This window comes from Lasioglossum baleicum, chromosome 17, assembly GCF_051020765.1.
Source record: "Lasioglossum baleicum chromosome 17, iyLasBale1, whole genome shotgun sequence".
Taxonomy (NCBI): domain Eukaryota; kingdom Metazoa; phylum Arthropoda; class Insecta; order Hymenoptera; family Halictidae; genus Lasioglossum; species Lasioglossum baleicum.
The window spans coordinates 2,916,751-2,924,637 of NC_134945.1; the positions used below are offsets into that span (position 1 = coordinate 2,916,751).

At 37.7% G+C, this 7,887-nt stretch overlaps 1 long non-coding RNA gene across 1 annotated transcript; it reads left to right on the top strand.

The window, feature by feature from the left end:
• The first annotated feature begins 1,372 nt into the window (after positions 1-1,372).
• Positions 1,373-7,441, top strand: LOC143217523 (uncharacterized). Its single transcript, XR_013010838.1, has 4 exons — positions 1,373-1,511; positions 1,683-1,804; positions 1,891-5,569; positions 6,740-7,441. It is a non-coding gene; the product is annotated as an uncharacterized LOC143217523 (long non-coding RNA).
• The last annotated feature ends 446 nt before the right edge of the window (positions 7,442-7,887 follow it).

Sequence of the window (7,887 nt, forward strand, 5' to 3'; positions counted from 1 at the left end):
GAGTTTGTAAAGTAATTTAAAATAAAAAAATCATTGTTTAGGTTAATATCTTAATTGTATTAACAAGAATAATTCAAACCTGTAGTTGGACATATTAAATCCAATCTAAGCTAGTACCTGGACAGAAGTAAACCCTACACCGGGACAAATTGAATTTACATATAATCTGCAACAGACACTATAGTGCTCCAAGCACTATGGTATCTACGGGGAGCGAGACGCGCGAACAGGAGGAGTGGGGTATTCCTTGAAAATGCCTCCGATCGAGCAAAAATTGCCCAAAAATTAGGCCCATGCCTGATCTATAACATCGAACTATATTAAATCTTTAATGATGCACATATGAATATATTATTATATTTTGTATATTACACATTCTGCCCTTAATTTGTTTTGTAATTATCTTTTTTCTTTCGTGTAAATTATTATTGATTTCTTGTTCCTGTTCTTTTTTAATTTTGTATCTCTCTTTTTCCTGCTTTTTTGACAAATGTTCTTCTATAATTTTTTTTCTTCCCTTTCGCTATCTCGCATAGTTTCCGAGATATCCGCGCTCAAAGTTCACTGATTGTGCTGAAGAGTTAGCTAGTCAAATGAGGCAAAAATTTATATTTCATAATTAGTGAACTTTGAGCGCGGATATCTCGGTAACTATGCGAGATATCGAAAAACTGAATCGAATCAATCTTGTGACACATTCTGTCAGATTTAATATTGTGTGGAATGGTCTTATCGCTAGGACGCACAGTTTCCGAGATATCCGCGCTCAAACTTCACTAATTGTGAAAAAGAAACTTTTGCCTCACGTGTTTCGCCTTACTTGACTAGTTAACTTTTCAGCACAAATAGTCAACTTTGAGCGCGGATATCTCGGCAACTGTGCGAGATAGCGAAAAACTGAATCCAACCTATCTGGTGGCACATTTTGTCAGCTTTAATTTTGTATAGAATGGTCTTATCGCTAGGACGCATAGTTTCCGAGATATAGGCGGAAAACCAAAGAAGGGGACCTTCTACGTGCCTCCCTGCACCCCGCTCACCTCCTAGGAGTGGGGACTTTTAGTATGTTTACCTTCTAACTAGTCCAAACAAAGACCCAAAGTTAAAAATTGTGTTCCTTCCATTTCCCTCTACAACGTTTCGTTGACTGGACTAAGAGGTGCACGTTGCGGACGTCACACAGACGCGCGACAGTCTCGTATCAAGTGACAAATGCATGCTCACCTTGGTTCTCATTTGGTTCACTTGATCCACAAGGGCATTTCTAATATCCGCCCTGTGGTGTACACAGTATATTAAAATAAAAGATGTGCCGAGCGGCGTGTTGGGGGGGACTTGGTAACCCATAGCCGCGAGGTTTGTTGATCGAGAGATCGAAGTGAGAACGCACCGCACGGCCAAGTACAGGTTAAACTGTTGTGTTGTTATTTATTGATTATCCGACCTTGCGTATAATTACCGAACGTAGAGTGGAATAAAAGAGGATACCACAATTGGCGACGAGGATCAAAGTAAGTATGTATACGAAATTATTTCGTAACGGAAAATTATTCCGCAAATGAAATATAAGCTCTCGCATAACCAACAAAAGTACAAAATTTGAAAAAACAAAAAAAAAAAGAAAATACATGGTAATTTAGCAAACGCTAAAAGGTACCTAAACCAAGGTTGTATCCTTGCAGATTGGTTAACCGAAGTAGGAATTTACACGACATTGTCAATTGATACAGAAAAGAGGTAATTTAGTAAACACTAAAGGGTACCTAAACCAAGGTTGTATCCTTGCAGATCGGTTAACCAAAGAGTAAGTAAATGATATAATCAATTAGTACTGGAAAGGTAATTTAGCTAACACTAAATGGTACCTAAACCCAGGTTATATCCTTGCAGATCGGTCAATCAAAGAGTAAATTGACGATATTGTCAATTAAAAAGAGGAAAAGATGAACAAGATGTCCCAGATCAGTCCACTAGATGCTTTTGACTGTGAAGGAGATTTGGCTTCTGTCGGTCTACGGTGAGAAAAATGGAAGAGAGGATTTGAAAATTATATACTAGCAGCGATTATTAATAAACCAGAACAAAAACGAGCAACGCTACTACACATGGGGGGCCTACAATTACAAGAAATCTATTACAACATTCCAGATGCTCAGACAACAGAGGAAGACAGCGATGTTTTTAAAATCGCTATAAGAAAACTGGACAATTACTTTTTGCCTAAACATAGTAAAATGTATGAGAGGCATCTACTTAGATTAATGAAGCAAGATCCAGGGGAAAGGTTTGAAAAGTTTTTGGTGAGATTATGGCGTCAGTGTGCGAAATGCAAATTCACAAACGTTGAAGAGAACCTCATAGACCAGATAACTGAGAAGTGTGAGTCGAGTAAACTAAGGAAAAAATTACTCACACTGGGTGATGAGGTAACTCTCGACAAAATAATTATGGAGGCAAACGTGTTAGAAGCAGTGCAAATACAGATGGATAATTTTAATCCAACGAAAGTAGAACTAGCTCCTCAAGTAGTAAACCGTATAGAAACTAAAAATAACAATGCAATTTCAAAATCATGTACTCGATGTGGAAATGACAAACACTCGAGCGATTACATTAATTGCCCAGCTCGAATGAAAAAATGCTTAAAGTGCGGATGGCTACAAACACTGAAAACAAGAAACATAGATCAAACAAAGATGAAAAGAACAGCACAGAGGTTGATTTTATATTTCATATAGATGACAACGAAAGCATAACATGTCAAATAGGCGGAGTAAACTTGGAAATGCTAATAGATTCTGGGAGCAAATGCAATATAATAAACGATACGACTTGGAATAATCTGAAACTACACAATGTTATGGCCCACAATCTCGTAAAGAATCCAAACAAAACATTTATGGCTTATGGCAGTCGAAAGCCCTTGACAGTTATAGGTTCTTTTAACGCGGAGATTGTTGTCGGTAATGAAACGAATGTGGCGACGCTTTATGTTATAAAAAATGGGACTAGGAATTTGCTAGGTAAGGAAACCGCCATAAAACTGAAGGTATTGAAGATAGGGGCAGTTATCAACGCGATAGATAGCGGGATTTTTCCAAAATTTAGGGATGTGAAAGTTAACATCCCAATCGACAAATCAGTAAGACCAGTCTGTCAGCCATATCGTAGAGTGCCAATACCGCTTGAGAATAAAATAAAGGACCAGATACAAAATTTATTGAGGAGCGATATCATTGAACCAGTAAATAGCCCGTCAAATTGGATTTCACCTATGGTTCCTGTCCTCAAGAGTGACGGAGAGAGCTTTTCCAAAAAATTCTAGAGAAGATCTTATTACCATGCGACGCGACGGAGTAGTTAATTTCATTGATGATATAGTAGTATTCGGATGTAATGAAAGCTAACATAATACCAGACTCGCCAAAGTAGTGGAAATCCTGAATGATTATAAAATATTGCTCAACGAGGGGGAAAATGTATTTACAAGGTAAAAAATATACAATTCCTTGGTCACGAATTATCAGATAAAGGTATCAGACCGCTGGATAAATATACAAAGACAATTGAAACATGCAGAGAGCCAAAAACTATAGAAGAACTTCAGAGTTTTTTAGGCCTTGTCAATTTCGTAGGGAAGTGGGTACCTAATTTAGCAACGTTAACGAACCCAATTCGAGAATTGTTACGGCTTAAACTAGGCAAGACTGCTGACATTACGCGACATTGGACTAGCAAGCAGTCACAAGCATTCAATAAATTAAAACAATCATTGACAAATATACAGAAGTTAGGATACTACGACCCAGACGATAGGACACAAGTAGTCGCGGATGCCAGCCCGGTGGGGTTAGGTTAAGTTCGGTTCTCATACAATATGATTCAAATGGACCACGTATTATTGCTTTCGGTAATAAAAGTCTCACAGAATGCGAAAAGCGCTATTGCCAAACTGAAAAAGAGGCTCTTGCCTTAGTTTGGGCAGTTGAACACTTTAAGATGTATTTATACGGGAAAAATTCATTCGAACTAATTAGCGACCATAAACCCCTTGAAGTAATATTTGGGCCTAATTCTAGACCGTGTGCTAGAATTGAACGATGGGTTTTACGACTACAATCTTATAACTATAAAGTAGTATACCGTCCAGGTAAAACTAATATTGCTGACCCTTTATCGCGATTATGCACAAACACAGAACCCCGTCCATTCGACGATGATAATTACATAAATCTCGTAATCGACCAGTCTTGCCCAATAGCTGTACCATTAAAAGACATAAAAAACGCGAGTGAGTTGGATGAGGAACTAAAAATGGTTAGAAAGGCTCTGCACAGTAGAAACTGGGACCATGATGTTAACAATTACAAGTTTTTTGAAAACGAACTTTGTAGCCAGGATAGCATTGTACTACGAGGTACTAAAATTGTGATACCTACAAAATTACGCGCTAGAGTAATGGCAGCTGCCCACGAAGGACACCCAGGAATAGTAGCTATGAAATCCAGACTACGCTCAAAAGTATGGTGGCCTAAAATCGACAAAGATGCTGAAAATTATGTAAAGGCTTGCAAGGGTTGCACCTTGGTATCAGCACCCAATCCACCAAACCCTATGAAAAGGCGCGCGTTGCCGATACAAGCATGGGTAGACATTGCTATTGATTTCCTTGGACCGCTTCCTAGTGGGCATCACCTTTTTGTAATAATAGATTATTTTAGCAGATATAAAGAAATTAAAATAACAAAGTCAATAGGCGCAGAAGAAACAATTAATATGTTAAAAGAGATATTTTCGAGAATAGGTATACCGGTTAGCATAACAGCGGATAATGGTATACAATTTACAAGCGTAGATTTCAAAAGGTTCTGCTCCGAATACGGTATAATTTTATATCATACAATACCTTACTGGCCACAACAAAATGGAGAGGTCAAAAGACAAAATCGTGACATATTAAAAAGACTCAAAATTAGCCAAAGCCAAAAATCAAACTGGAAAAATGATCTTCTCAATTATCTGATGATGTACAATAGTACACCTCATTCAGTCACTGGAAGACTCCATCCGAGTTATTCTATAGGAGACAATTTAGAGATAAACTGCCTTCAATCATAGATATCGAGAATTCAGAAACCGATTTAGAGGTAAGAGAAAGAGATTTTGAAATGAAAGCAAAAGGGAAGGAACAGGAGGATCGGAAGAGAAGAGCCGTGGAAAGTAACATAGAGGTTGGGGAAACGGTTATTAAAATAAAAGATGTGCCGAGCGGCGTGTTGGGGGGGACTTGGTAACCCATAGCCGCGAGGTTTGTTGATCGAGAGATCGAAGTGAGAACGCACCGCACGGCCAAGTACAGGTTAAACTGTTGTGTTGTTATTTATTGATTATCCGACCTTGCGTATGATTACCGAACGTAGAGTGGAATAAAAGAGGATACCACACGCCCTATGGAATTATCGAGTAGAAGGTGTGAATGCATAACACATTACTGGTTCAGTAATGCCGCGTAATAATCATGAATCTTAGGCGTTTCGTATCTAAGATTTACGCTATGTTGTTTAATCGTGTGAGTCGGTTGCAGTAGTAACCTTTTTTTAACCGACTTCGGAAAAGGAGGAGGTTACTCAATTCGATCTGTATGTGCCTTTTTTTTCGCTTTTTTTCTATGTATGTTCACCGATTACGTCGAGTCCAATCGGAACGAAACCTTTTGCATCATGTAGAGTATGTTCCCGGGATGGTCGCGTGCAAAAAAAATGTACATTTCTTTATTAATTACGATTTTATTTGCGAAAATGTAGGGTGGTGACACCGTCGTGAACTCCGCTGAATGTTAGACATTAGGAACAGTAACGACGCGACGCGTCGTTACCGCTATCGATTGCCGCTTTTAGATATTTATAAATTACGATTTGGAATGTGACGGCTGACAGAGATAATAACAGAGATTAAAAAAAGTGTGAAATAAAGCAAAAACTTTAAAAAAAACAATTAAACCGACTTCGAAAAAACGCACTAAAAAGTATATAATATATGTGAATACACACGAACTTAAATACAATACAATCTTTTCGAAGGCGGCGCAAAATTGAAAATTTTCGACACTGGAAATTACGAAAATCCTTAAATTGTTCTAAATACTAATATATTTATATTTAAATAATAATATATTTGCGCCGCCTCCGAAAAGATTGTATTGTATTTAAAGTTCGTGTGTATTCACATATATTAAATGGAAATTATTTTATACTTTTTAGTGCGTTTTTTCGAAGTCAGTTTAATTTTTTTTTTTAAGTTTTTTCTTTATTTCACACTTTTTTAAATCTCTGTTATTATCTCTGTCAGCCGTCACATTCCAAATCGTAATTTATAAATATCTGAAAGCGGCAATCGATAGTGGTAACGACGCGCCGCGTCGTTATTGTTCCTAATGTCTAACATTCAGCGAAGTTCACGACGGTATCACCACCCTACATTTTCGCAAATAAAATCGTAATTAATAAAGAAATGTAAAATTTTTTTTGCACGGGACCATCCCGGGAACATACTCTACAAGATGCAAAAGGTTTCGTTCCGATTGGACTCGACGTAATCGGTGAACATACATAGAAAAAAAAAGCGAAGAAAAGGCACATACAGATCGAATTGAGTAACCTCCTCCTTTTTCGAAGTCGGTTAAATTTTATACTTTTTAGTGCGTTTTTTCGAAGTCGGTTTAATTTTTTTTTATTTGTAGGATATGTTCTCTGTCTATTACTTTGGTATTGTCGAAGTCAAATATATGGTCAAACTCAAGTGAATGCTTCGTCAAAACAAAGCGGTGTGTTGTGTTGGAGACACTCAGTGATACGTGTGTCTAGGTCTCTAGATGTTTGTCCAATGTATTCATGGTTACAATCCTTGCAAGGTATTGCATATACTACATTACAACTCTTCAACGTAGGTATTTTATCTTTAATTGGTGGAAACCAATTTTTCAAATTAAATGGTATGTTATAGATAGTGTGTATGCCAACCTTCCTGAAAATTCTTCTAATGTCATTAGAAATGTTGTTCACAAATGGGATAACCACTGTATTCTAACTATTTATTGGACCTTTTGCTATGAACCTTTCTTCTTTTCGCTTTTCGACGAAGAGAGGATGGTATAGATCAAATACTCGTTCTTTGATGATGTTAGAAACGAGATTTTCAGGGTATCCATAATGCTTAAGTACATTCCTAATGAGTGACAGATTGTTCGATCTGAATTCAGGATTTGCTAAAAGGATGGCACGATCAATAAGACCTTTGACAAGACCTATCTTATGTTGTAACGGATGGAAAGAATAAAAATTTACGTATCTGCCAGACCAGCTAGTTTTGTGAAACCAATTTGTTTTCAGTTCTTTACCCACTCTAATAATACTGACATCAAGGAAGTTAAGACTTGAATCTATTTCAATTTCATGTGTGAACTGTAGTCTGCTGTGAAAATTGTGAAAAGTATCAACCAACGTTCTTACTTGATCAAGTTTGCAACAAGTAAGAATATCATCTACATATCTTTTATAAAATAAAAGTCCATCAATGTAAGTCCATCTATTCACCTATTCTACTATATACAGGGTGTCCCAAAATTCGTGAAAATCCCGAAAGGGGGTGGTCCCTGAGACCATTCTAAGAGACATTTTCCTTTGCACCAATGTCAACTGCGGCTTTGTTTAGGAGTTATTAACGAAAAACACGGACCAATCAGAGCGCGTCCTGGCCCGCCGCGCCGCGCCGCGCCGGCATGCGAGTGTCGGTGGTACGCCGTGACATCGCAACGAACAAGAGTTTCTCGATAATGTGAATCCTCTCCGATTTCGATGAGCTTTGGATACGTTGTCCAGACCATGATTC